The sequence below is a fragment of the Pseudophryne corroboree genome, chromosome 2, assembly GCF_028390025.1.
Source record: "Pseudophryne corroboree isolate aPseCor3 chromosome 2, aPseCor3.hap2, whole genome shotgun sequence".
NCBI classification, from domain to species: domain Eukaryota; kingdom Metazoa; phylum Chordata; class Amphibia; order Anura; family Myobatrachidae; genus Pseudophryne; species Pseudophryne corroboree.
Window position 1 is genome coordinate 431,236,624 of NC_086445.1, and position 14,055 is coordinate 431,250,678.

The 14,055-nt window shown below is 44.4% G+C and overlaps 1 pseudogene; it reads right to left on the reverse strand.

The window, feature by feature from the left end:
* Nucleotides 1-7,944: 7,944 nt before the first annotated feature.
* Nucleotides 7,945-8,063, reverse strand: LOC135051845 (5S ribosomal RNA; annotated as a pseudogene).
* Nucleotides 8,064-14,055: the final 5,992 nt, after the last annotated feature.

Sequence of the window (14,055 nt, forward strand, 5' to 3'; positions counted from 1 at the left end):
TATCCCTCCCCCTGTCCTCTACCCTAACCCTCCTGGGGTGGTGGCTAGTGCTATGCATCGGGAAGTGGTGGGGTGACTAGTTCTAAGACTCAGGGGGTTAGCAGCTAGGATTAACACCCCTCTATTGCCTAATCTGTATCCCAACATGGGCGCTAACCCTAACAGTGACTCTGATACTTACCTTTGAAATGTTAGCGGTCGGTGTTCCGGTGCCAGGATTTAAAGTGGTGTTGGGTTTCTGGCATCAGTCACATGACTGCTGGCATCCCTACTGCCTGCATGCTAATGGCATCCCCTTTATTGGACTTATAGGCATATCATATAATAGAAGCATAATGTAGAAAATCTGTTTTGCACTTATGCTAATTTTTAGAGATGAGCATGTCTGGTTCTCTGAGAACTGGATCACCTGAACATAGAGGAGGATTCAGTAGAATTTCCCCAGTCGGGATCCGGGAGTCAAAGTACCGACACCAGAATCCCATCAGTCAAAATATCAACATGGAACACTGCATGTTCCCTCGTAGGCTCGCTGCACTCTCCAAACTTCAGGCTCAGTGGTGAGCATTGCTCACCACACTATTATATTCTCCCTTGGGTGGGGGGGTGGACCACCACTCTAGTGGAAATACAGGGTGGTGGGTGGGATTTCGATCAACGACATTTTGACTGCTGTCAGGATTACAGCATTGGTATTTTGACCACCAGGCTCCCAACTGTCGGGAACTTAACTGCATCCTAGAACCAATATGAGGTGATCTGAGTTACAGCTCAGATCTCCCTGGCTGCCCCATATCCCAAATCAAGGCAAAACCTTGAGGTCCTGCTGTAGGATCTTGAGGATTTGCTTTGGGCTACAGTCCATTGAATTAAATTGGCTTACCACTAATTGACTGAGAGAGCTGTCTGTCATGGCTCTCAGACAATTAGCGCTTGCCCATGAAGTTCAATTGGGACACAATTAAAGATACCAGCCACCCCCACCCTCCCACACTGAGGACACCGCCAGCACCCCCTGCCACCAACATTGCTGCCCCCCTTCCACAGAGGACACTGCCGGCACACTGTACTGCCACACAGCTGACACCCCCAAACAGAGAACATGCCAAAATCCACACACAGATGTCACTGCCGGCAAACACGCACTGCCAACACCACTGGCACCCCCACACAGAGGACATCACCAGCACTCATGCACTTGTAACACCACTGACACCCCCACACAGAGGACACTGGCAACATCCCAGCACAGAAGACATCACCAGCACCCACGCACTGCCAACACAGTCGGCACCTCTGCACAGAGGACACTGCCAGAACCCCTGCACTGTCAACACCACTGGCATCATCCTCACGGACACTATTTTTCATCTGGGGGCCCCCCTCTCGCCTGCAGTCACAGAAAGTGCACTACTGGTGTATCCAACCCACACTGTATCTTAAATGCACTGTAAGCTGTACTGCATCTGACCTGCACTGTAACAAGCCCACACAGTATCCAACTCACTCTAACTTGCATTTTATCTAACCCACACTGTATCTGACCTGCATTGTGTGTAACCTGCACTGTATCTGACCCCCACTATATCTTCCTTACACTGTATCTGACCTGCACTATATCCAACCTGCACTGTAGCCTACCCTGTATCCAACCTGCACTGTATTCAACTCATACTATATCTGACCCTCACTGTTTTCATCCACACTGTATCTGACCCACATTGTATCCAATCTACACACTATATCTGACCGCACTGTATCTGGCCCACACTGTCTGTAACCTGCACTGTATCTGAACTGCACTGTATACAACCCACGCTGTATACAACCCACACTGTATTCATCCTACACTTTGTCTGACCCACATTGTATTAAACCTACACTATATCTGACCTACACTGTATCTGGCCCACACTGTTTATAACCTACACAGTAGCTGACTTGCACTGTGTCAAACCTGCACTGTATCCTTCCCAAACTGTATCTGACCCACACTGTATCAAACCCACACTGTATCCAACATTCACTGTAACCTGCCCTGTATCCATCCCAAACTGTATCTGACCTGCACTGTAACCTGCACTGTATTCGACCCAATCTGTACCCAACCCGCAGGTATGGAACACTGTTTTTATGGTTGGGGAGATCTTAGGGCAGGTTCAGTATGTTTGTCCGCTGGACGGGGTCCCAGTGGTCACAGTAGCGATGCTGGCATCCCACTGTTTGAAATCCAGACAGGTGTGAGGTAAGTATGTTTTCATCTCTCCCCTACTCCCTAACCCTAACATTCCCTTCCCACAGTCTAACCCTAACCTGCCCCTTAGTGCCTAACTCTACCCCCTCTGTGGTGCCCGAACCTAACACCTCTTTCCTCACAGCCAAACCCTAACACTCCCCCATTTAATACCTAAACCTAACCTGTCCCCTGATGGTGGATAATCCTATCCCTGCCTCCCTGCAGAATAACCTTAATGCCCCAACCCAAACCATCCCCCCTCAGTGCCTAAACCTAACCTCCACCTGATGGTGGCTAACCATTTCCCTGCCTCCCAGCAGCCTAAACGCCCCTAACCCCCTGGGTGATGCCTAAACCTTACCTACCCCACCCCAGCCCTAATCCGACCATTATACGTATGGTCAGGATGATGGCTGCTGGGATTCTGTCATTAGTCTCCTGACCCTGTTGGGATTTCAGCAACGACATTCTAATGGATGTCAGAATTCGGGATTCTAGCATCGGTATTCTTACTGCCAGGATCACGACAGCTGGCATCTTAACCGCAGCTCAACAAAAAGACTGATTGATTCAGACCCCAGGAGTTAGGTACAAATTGGACACTTGTACATGGGTATCCATGTCTGGGGTCATGTGCACTTGTACAGGGTCATCCATGTCTCAGCTATGGATATTTTACACATGGTTTAGGTTTTTTTTCTGTGCTGTTTGTTATTATTATTATTATTATTATTATCCTTTATTTATATGGCGCCACAAGGGTTCTGCAGCACCCAATTACAGAGTACATAAACAAATAATCAAGCAGAAAAACAGCAACTTACAGTTGATTATTATTATTATCCTTTATTTATATGGCGCCACAGGGGTTCCGCAGCGCCCAATTACAGAGTACATGAATAATCAAACAGGAAAACAGCAACTTACAGTTGATGACAGTATAGGACAAATACAGAGTAAATAAACATAGTTACATCAGCAGAGGACACTGGAATAAGTATCAGGTGGCAGGAGACTGCTGGAGTTGATGCAGTTGGAGATTATTAAAGTAAGAAAGGATAAGCACATGAGGGAAGAGGGCCCTGCTCGTGAGAGCTTACATTCTAGTTGATGACAGTATAGGACAAGTACAGGGTAAATAAACATAGCTACATCAGCAGATGACACTGGAATAAGTATCAGGTGGCAGAAGACTGCTGGATTTGGTGCAGTTGAATATTATTAGAGTAAGAAAAGGATAAGCACATGAGGGAAGAGGGCCCTGCTCGTGAGAGCTTACATTCTAAAGGGGAGTAGTAGACAGACAGGGGTGAGACAGATCAGGTACATAGGGGTATATTTACTAACATTCGTAATTCTCCCGATTTGGTGGGAGAATAATCACGAATGACATCGAAAGTGTAAAACTGCAACTTTTTGAATTTATTACGACTAATTTACTAAGCTGTCGTATTCTGCATTTTCATTTGTTCCGATGTCGATGTCATTCGTGTTTTTTCCCCTTTTTTTACGGCAGTGATTAGCAAAACACTGCCGACTTTATCACAATGAATCTCGGCCGGATCTGTGTGATCCGTGCTGGGGTTCATTTTTTTTTTTTTAAATAAACACTGTAAAATCACACAAAAAAATTGCGTGGGGTCCCCCCTCCTAAGCATAACCAGCCTCGGGCTCTTTGAGCCGATCCTGGTTGCAGAAATATGGGGGAAAAATTGACAGGGGTTCCCCCATATTTACGCAACCAGCATCGGGCTCTGCGCCTGGTCCTGGTTCCAAAAATATGGGGGACAAAAAGAGTAGGGGTTCCCCGTATTTTTAAAACCAGCACCGGGCTCCACTAGCTGGACAGATAATGCCACAGCCGGGGGTCACTTTTATATAGTGCCCTGCGGCCGTGGCATCAAATATCCAACTAGTCACCCCTGGCCAGGGTACCCTGGGGGAGTGGGGACCCCTTCAATCAAGGGGTCCCCCCCCAGCCACCCAAGGGCCAGGGGTGAAGCCCGAGGCTGTCCCCCCCATCCAATGGGCTGCGGATGGGGGGCTGATAGCCTTTGTTGAAAATGTAAAGATATTGGTTTTAGTAGCAGTACTACAAGTCCCAGCAAGCCTCCCCCGCATGCTGGTACTTGGAGAACCACAAGTACCAGCATGTGGTGGAAAAACGGGCCCGCTGCTACCTGTAGTACTAATAATAAAAAAATACCTAAAAAAAGACAAGACACACACACCTTGAAAGTAAAGATTTATTACATACATCCACACAAACATACATACATACTTACCTTATGTTCACACGCAGGTCGGTCCTCTTCTCCAGTAGAATCCAGGGGGTACCTGTTGAATAAATTATACTCACCAGATCCAGGGTACCTTGGCGAATCCATTTGTAATCCACGTACTTGATTAAAATAAAAAAACGGAGACCCGAGCCACGCACTGAAAGGGGACCCATGTTTTCACATGGGTCCCCTTTCCCCGAATGCCAGAAACCCACTCTGACTTCTGTCTAAGTGGGTTTCTTCAGCCAATCAGGGAGCGCCACGTTGTGGCACCCTCCTGATCGGCTGTGTGCTCCTGTACTGATTGACAGGCAGCACGCGGCAGTGTTACAATGTAGCGCCTATGCGCTCCATTGTAACCAATGGTGGGAACTTTCTGCTCAGCGGTGAGGTCACTTTCGGTCAACCGCTGAGCAGAAAGTTCCCACCATTGGTTACAATGGAGCGCATAGGCGCTACATTGTAACACTGCCGCGTGCTGCCTGTCAATCAGTACAGGAGCACACAGCCGATCAGGAGGGTACCACAACGTGGCGCTCCCTGATTGGCTGAAGAAACCCACTTAGACAGAAGTCAGAGTGGGTTTCTGGCACTCGGGGAAAGGGGACCCATGTGAAAACATGGGTCCCCTTTCAGTGCGTGGCTCGGGTCTCCGTTTTTTTATTTTAATCAAGTACGTGGATTACAAATGGATTCGCCAAGGAGCCTGGTACCCTGGATCTGGTGAGTATAATTTATTCAACAGGTACCCCATGGATTCTACTGGAGAAGAGGACCGACCTGCGTGTGAACATAAGGTAAGTATGTATGTATGTTTGTGTGGATGTATGTAATAAATCTTTACTTTCAAGGTGTGTGTGTCTTGTCTTTTTTTAGGTATTTTTTTAGTATTAGTACTACAGGTAGCAGCGGGCCCGTTTTTCCGCCGCATGCTGGTACTTGTGGTTCTCCAAGTACCAGCATGCGGGGGAGGCCTGCTGGGACTTGTAGTACTGCTACTAAAAACAATATCTTTACATTTTCAACAAAGGCTATCAGCCCCCCATCCGCAGCCCATTGGATGGGGGGGACAGCCTTGGGCTTCACCCCTGGCCCTTGGGTGGCTGGGGGGGGACCCATTGATTGAAGGGGTCCCCACTCCCCCAGGGTACCCCGGCCAGGGGTGACTAGTTGGATATTTGATGCCACGGCCGCAGGGCACTATATAAAAGTGACCCCCGGCTGTGGCATTATCTGTCCAGCTAGTGGAGCCCGGTGCTGGTTTTTAAAATACGGGGGACCCCTACTCTTTTTGTCCCCCGTATTTTTGGAACCAGGTCCAGGTGCAGAGCCCGATGCTGGTTGCTTAAATATGGGGGAACCCCTGTCAATTTTTTCCCCATATTTCTGCAACCAATATCGGCTCAAAGAGCCCGAGGCTGGTTATGCTTAGGAGGGGGGACCCCACGCAATTTTTTTTATGAAAATAACCACTTTCCCACCCCTTCCCACTGATATACATGCACGGATCTCATGGATCCGTGCATGCCTATCCAATCACAGATCAAAAAAGCAGGTCTGTTTTTTTTTAGCACTTTTTTACGAGTTGTAATTTTTCACGGCAGTGTTTTATTTTTTTTTGCTTTGCACTTCTTAGTAAATGACCGAGATTCATACTTAAACAGCCGCGTTTTGACCGATGGTGTATTCATTCGTAATTTTTTTCTTGGACTTCCCAAAAAATACGAATGCCCTCATCACTGCCGTGATTTGAGTTTAGTAAATTACCGAGATGACACTTTGAAGAAAAAATGGCATCTCGGTCAAAATCGGGACCTTAGTAAATATACCCCATAGAGAGCATGGAACAGAGGTTTAGGATGAGATTTGGCTGGGTTAGGTGAAGAAGTGGGTCTTGAGAGAGTTATCTACTACTACTTTAGAGCAAAGATATTCCACACATAATTCTTAGTAAATTTCTGTGTTGTATTGATTTCTATTAAAAGTACTTACTGTAGGAACAAAAAAGGCCCAAATTATGTGATTTTAACAGTTTTTATACATTTTTGGAGAAAATACAGATCCAAAACCAAAACACGTGAGGGTGGTTTTGGCAAAACCAAATCTGAGATTAAAACACAAAGTTAATACAGATCCAAAACCAAAACATGGGGGTCCGTGCACATTTCTACTAATTTTCTAGGTAGTAGCAGTCACAAACTACTGCAAAATACTTTTCCTTCATCTGCACACTCTTATATGCAGGCAAGCCATTATATAATCCTCAATCACTGCCACTAATTGATGGGGTGAGTGTAGTGGGAGATTAATAAATCTTCTGTAGATGTGCTAAAATAAGTCATGATTCTTATCTCTAAAAGGTATGACAAATTGGTTCTAAAATTCAAAATACCATATACTGTAAGTTCTTGAGTTTTAGAACTGAAAAAGCAGGTTCTAATAGCATGGAGCCAGTTCAACCATGGGCAAGTTTGTTCAGCTGGTTTAAAAACATTCAAGATAAATATGATTTTTATTATTATTATTATGTCAAGTGCCAAACCACGGACAGCAAACTAACAGCATAGTAGTTTTGGCTTTTGCATCTACAAAATAATAAAAGATAACAGAAATTTGGTTTGGTTCCGCACAGGAAAAATGTGGTAATGATGAACATAGATTAATACACAGATTGTAGAAAACTGTTCAGGGAATGACCAACGATACTAAGTTTAAATTTAAAGATTCTTAATGAAGACATCTAAATAATTATTTGAGTTGGTGGTGCTCCCAGAGTCAGTAATGGTTAAGCAAAGAGAAGAAAAAAGAAAGACTCTGTGTTGGGGCACGCTTAGAAATTTGAAATAAGTTTATTAAAACTTAACATTTAATTAATAACGAATAAAAGTAATGAGGAGTTTGATACAAAAAAATTGTTCAAGAACACAAAGTAAACATATATATTGACAGAAATCAGGATAAGCCTGATACAAAATTATGGGCACCTGTGGTGAAAAATATACTGAAAAACATAAAAAATTACAAAAAATTAATATTATTAAGGTGCCTGAGTTAATCAAAATTCAAAATTGGAGTAGAGGTAAATGATATGTACATATAATCACCGCAGTGATAATTGTAGGTAAGCACCTAGTCTAAAACCTCATGAGAATAGATGAGAGGCACAAAGGTTCATAATTGAAATGTCAAATGACTGAGGGTAATCACCTGGTAGAGATTCTGTTTGCTAAAAGGCTAGATCCTTGTAGATAACAAAGCATTTAAGATAAAAGTATGATTATTAAAGATACAAAAGAGCATTGATAAATAAGCCTAAAGGCAAAGCCAATTGTAGATAAATAGAAGGTTTGCGGGAAAGTTGGATAAGGAATAGGTAAGTTTCAGAAGTTGCTCTAACACTTCTGCTGTTTGTGATCAGAGGTCACAATCTTACTGCACCTGATATTCCCAAGAGGTCACCCTACTAGGTACTGATCAGGCTTATCAGCGCTTAGCTTCCAAGGTCGGATGAGATTGGGCGTTGCTGCTGAAATATGGCAGTAATAAACACTAGGACACAAATGAGAGAGTGTAATGAGTAGTGAGCAACAAGGTACTTCTGCTGTCCAGTTTCTAGCGCAGATTCTCTGTTGCTGTGAGCATTGCAGAGAGTGGTCTCGCATCTGGATGAGAGGGTACTAAAAATAGAAGTGAGATATGCTCAGAATAGGGAGGAAACCCTGCCTTCTGCTGTCCACTGTCTTATATAGATATATAGCGGACAGTGGATGAGAGAGGTGGGTTAGGCTTACCTATTGAAAAAAAGGGTGGTGGGAAAATTAGAAGGAGAAGAAATGGTAATGTGGTGAGATCACAAATTAACAAAAAATTAAGTAAATTATGAAATAAAACAATCATGAAATCAACGATTAATTGGCTCACTCTTCTGAAACTTACCTATTCCTTATCCAACTTTCCCGCAAACCTTCTATTTATCTACAATTGGCTTTGCCTTTAGGCTTATTTATCAATGCTCTTTTGTATCTTTAATAATCATACTTTTATCTTAAATGCTTTGTTATCTACAAGGATCTAGCCTTTTAGCAAACAGAATCTCTACCAGGTGATTACCCTCAGTCATTTGACATTTCAATTATGAACCTTTGTGCCTCTCATCTATTCTCATGAGGTTTTAGACTAGGTGCTTACCTACAATTATCACTGCTGTGATTATATGTACATATCATTTACCTCTACTCCAATTTTGAATTTTGATTAACTCAGGCACCTTAATAATATTAATTTTTTGTAATTTTTTATGTTTTTCAGTATATTTTTCACCACAGGTGCCCATAATTTTGTATCAGGCTTATCCTGATTTCTGTCAATATATATGTTTACTTTGTGTTCTTGAACAATTTTTTTGTATCAAACTCCTCATTACTTTTATTCGTTATTAATTAAATATTAAGTTTTAATAAACTTATTTCAAATTTCTAAGCGTGCCCCAACACAGAGTCTTTCTTTTTTCTTCTCTTTGCTTAAATAATAAAAGATGTAAAGTACTTTTATAGAAATAAAATTTCAATATTCACACAAGTTCACACTATTGTGAAATTTTGAAGCATTTCTATCCCTATCCTATCCATACTTGTTTCACACTGTAACGCTATAGTGACTGCAGGAAGCAGTGTAGTAAACTTGCATTACCTATTACTTATATTAAAATTAGTTACAGCACAACATACAATATTGCAGAATATCAGAGTAGTGGAAAAGCCGGTAAGGCAAGTTAGTGCTAAGTAATTGGGGGGACATTTGTTTATGTTGTCCTGAGGATTGTGCATCCTGCTAATTATTTTTCAAATAATAGTGATGCTACTATGTAGCTGCTTCAGAGGTCAAGACAATATAGTTCTTAAAATCATCACAGAATTGAAGTTTACTGTATTTCTGCTTTTCCTTTTTATTTAGTCTTCCACACACCAGATATCCTTTCCACTCTGTCCTCAATGCGTCTTTTACCTGTATGCTTTAAAAGTTGTGTATGTGGATAGCTCATGGTAGCCATGGATAGGGAAACATAACCATTTGGTGCCAATAGTGCCTAAAACTTTGAATAAGTGACACAATGCCATAACATCCATGTTTTTAATTATAAATGCTAGCAGTTGCTGCTCCCCCATGTTGGTGTTACACTGACTGTGTAGCATTGGCCTATGACGTTCCAGTGTCACACCTCTGATCTTAGGAGTAGAGGAAGCAGGGCAGTGAAGCAGGGGTGCAAAGCTCAAGGAGCATGCACTGACACGAATATATTAAAGTATGGTACAAAGCCATTGAGTTTTTTTTTTTGTTATCTAGGTGCACAACTTTAACTTTTCTCTGAAATACAAATCTGATGAAATTCCAGTCTGTCCTCAATGTGTCTTTTACCTGTATGCTTTAAAAGTTGTGTATGTGGATAGCTCATGGTAGCCATGGATAGGGAAACACAACCATTTGGTGCCAATAGATAAGGGTGCCTAAAACTTTGAATAAGTGACACAATGCCATAACATCCATGTTTTTAATTATAAATGCTAGCAGTTGCTGCTCCCCCATGTCGGTGTTACACTGACTGTGTGGCATTGGCCTATGATGTTCCAGTGTCACAGCTCTGATCTCAGGAGTAGAGGATATCATCCTCCACCCCCCTGCAGTGAAGCAGGGGTGCAAAGCTCAAGGAGCATGCACTGACACAGATATATTAAAGTATGGTACAAAGCCATTGAGTTTTTCTTTTAGTTATCTAGGTGCACAACTTTAACTTTTCTTTTCTCTGAAATACTTTTGGAATTAGGTAATTATCTGGTTTGGTTCAGGTAGGTTTGTCACAACTGAGGGCCTGAGCTGACGGGAGGCAGCCTCAGTTGTAGGGGCTGAGATGTAACGGAACCTGGGAGGTTGTATCAGACCCCTAGACATGTAAGTAACATGTAGAATAACTGCCCGAAGGCGTGACCACGACAACCAGGATAAAAGTCAATGATGTTTATTATGACAAACTCCGTAACACAGCAGCAGTAAAGGAAACATAAAAGTCAACAGAGGATAAATACAATTCCTGGGTACTACAGGGTGGCAAGGGCCACAGGCACTGGTAGAGTGAAACAGTTCTAATAATCTTCTAGTTGGAAAGTCCTTACCAGGCCTGACTGTAGCAATGGAGAGAACCCAGGATCGTACCAGCTGGTGTTCCAGGAAAAGCTGGGTTGCTGAAGATAAAACGGCTGCTGTGGATACTGGCTGGAACCAGACTGTTGTTGGTACGGAGTGGATACTGGCTGGAACCAGTTAAATAATAAACGAACTTGAGAGCGATGAAATAATAATGAAGTTTGGAGTTTGAGAGCGGTGAAATTATAATACCGGTGGAGAGTGGTAAACTGCAGAAAGGACACCGGCCCTTTAAGAGAAGCTGTACACTGCTGGAAGCTGGGCTGGAAGCAGGTGATTGATGAAGTTTGGAGTTTGAGAGCGGTGAAATAATAATACCGGTGGAGAGTGGTAAACTGCAAAAGTACACCGGCCCTTTAAGAGAAGCTGTACACTGCTGGAAGCTGGGCTGGAAGCAGGTGATTGATGAAGTTTGGAGTTTGAGAGCGGTGAAATAATAATACCGGTGGAGAGTGGTAAACTGCAGAAAGGACACCGGCCCTTTAAGAGAAGCTGTACACTGCTGGAAGCTGGGCTGGAAGCAGGTGATTGATGAAGTTTGGAGTTTGAGAGCGGTGAAATAATAATACCGGTGGAGAGTGGTAAACTGCAGAAAGGACACCGGCCCGTTAAGAGAAGCTGTACACTGCTGGAAGCTGGGCTGGAAGCAGGTGATTGATGTAACTGGAAACAGGTGAGTCCAGAATGGATCGGAGAGTCAGGCTACACCGCAGATGGAATGCTGGTGCGGGTCTCTATAGCAGAAGTCTGGAGACAGGAGCTGGAACCTGGAAGACAACCACAGGAGAGAGACAAACTGGAACTAGGTTAGACAACCAAAGCACTGACGCCTTCCTTGCTCAGGCACAGCATACTTATACCTGCAGCAAGGAAGGGGTTGGCTAGGCAATTATGCAAATCTACAATACAGACAGCAGATTGGTGGAAATAATCAGATGACAAAATCCAAGATGGCTGCGCCCATGCAGACACTTGGAGGGAAGTTTGGTTTGTAATCCATGTGAGAATTGAAACAGTAATGGCGACGCCGGCCACAGGAGACAGGAGACGCCAGACTGACAAGCGCACATTTAACCACGCGGGCACAGCGGAGGCCGCGGCTGATGAAATCACCACTCTGACATTCTGCATGTGGAAACTCAGGAACAGCGGGATCCGGTCCTGGAACGCTGAGCCAGCCTTAGGAGGCCTCTGAAGGGTAAGTAATGGCGTCCAGATACCCGGATCGTGACAGCACCCCCCCCTTTAGGAGTGGCCCCAGGACACTTCTTAGGCTTTAAAGGAAACTTTGCGTGGAAATTTCGGTCCAAGGCAGGAGCATGGACGTCTGAGGCATTGGTCCAAGAGCGTTCTTCAGGACCATAGCCCTTCCTGTCAATGAGGTATTGTAACTGACCGTAACGGAAACGTGAGTCCAAAATCTTGGCCACCTCGTACTCGACTCCCCGTTGAGTCTGAACTTTGGGGGCTGGAGGAAGTGCGGAATGAAACCGATTCAGGATCAGCGGTTTCAACAAAGAAACATGAAATGTCCTGGGTATTTTCAAGAAGGATGGTAACTGTAACCTGTAGGCAACAGGATTGATGACTTGTTCAATCTTGAAGGGTCCGATGTAGCGAGGTGCAAATTTCATGCTGGGAACTCTCAACCTCAAATTCTTCGTGGACAGCCACACACGATCACCCACCTTGAGAGCAGGAACCGCTCTACGCTTCCTATCGGCAAACTTCTTATACCTGAATGAGGCTTTAAGCAGGGCTGCGCGGACGTTCCTCCAGTTATTTGAAAACTGACGCAAGGTGACATCCACTGCTGGAACAGAAGTTGCGGGAAGCGGTTGGAATTCTGGGACTTTAGGGTGGAATCCATAATTAATGAAGAATGGTGTAGAAGAAGATGAGGAATGGTATTGATTGTTGTGGCTGAACTCGGCCCAAGGAAGGAGTTGAACCCAGTCATCTTGAGAGGAAGACACATATATACGGAGGAAGGCCTCCAAGTCCTGATTCACCCTCTCGGTTTGACCATTGGTCTGAGGATGGTAAGCCGTGGAAAACTTTAACTTGACTTGGAGGGCTTGACACAAACTTCGCCAAAATTTGGCTACAAATTTTACTCCACGATCCGAGATGATCTCTTCAGGAAGACCGTGAAGTCGGAAGATCTCTTGTATAAACACTTGAGCCAACTTGGAAGCTGACGGAAGACCGGTGAGAGGGATGAAATGTGCCATCTTGGTGAACCGGTCAACTACCACCCAGATGGTATTAAACTTGTTGCAGATAGGTAGATCGGAAACAAAGTCCATCGACAAATGGGTCCAAGGTCGACGGGGAACAGATAATGGAACCAGTTGCCCCGCAGGCGACTGGCGGGAGACTTTGTGTTGGGCACACTTTGGGCAGGAGGCAATAAATTCCATAACGTCCTTCTTTAGAGTTGGCCACCAGTAGGACCTAGAAATAAATTCAAGGGTTTTCTGAATGCCTGTATGTCCAGCAAAACGGGAAGCATGGACCCAATGCATGAGCTTCTTCCTTAGAACTGGCTTAACAAAACTTTTCCCTGGTGGAGGCGTAGAGTCCATCCCTACCGTGGAGAATGCCAACGGATTAATAATAGGATGCTTGTCTGCAGACTCGGACTCATTTTCTTGCTCCCATGAGCGGGAAAGGGCATCGGCCTTACGATTCTGAGAACCCGGACAGAACAGGAGTTTAAAGTCAAACCTAGAGAAGAAAAGTGCCCATCTGGCCTGACGAGGATTCAGACATTGTGCGCCTTTGAGATATAAAAGATTTTTGTGGTCGGTAAGTATGGTGATTGAGTGGGAAGCTCCCTCCAACAGGTATCTCCACTCCTCCAGAGCGAGCTTGATGGCTAGCAACTCCTGATCGCCAATGGCATAGCTGCGCTCAGCTGGGGAGAACTTCCGGGAGAAGAAACTGCAAGGATGTAGATGTCCATCTTTGGCCCTCTGGGATAACACTGCTCCTACTCCAACGGAGGAGGCATCTACCTCTAAGATAAAAGGAGAGTCGGTGTCGGGCTGTTTCAGAACTGGTGCAGAGATGAACCGTTGCTTCAGAAGGTGAAAGGCCTGTGTAGCTTCCTCGGACCACTTGGACGGATTAGCACCTTTCTTGGTTAATGCAGTGATAGGCGCCACAATGGTGGAAAAGTCTCGTATAAATTTTCTATAATAATTGGCGAACCCTAAAAACCTCTGGACCCCTTTGAGGCTTAAGGGTATAGGCCAATTCTGGATTGCTTGGAGTTTCTCAGGATCCATCTCTAGTCCGGAACCGGACACAATGTAACCTAGAAACGGAATGGTT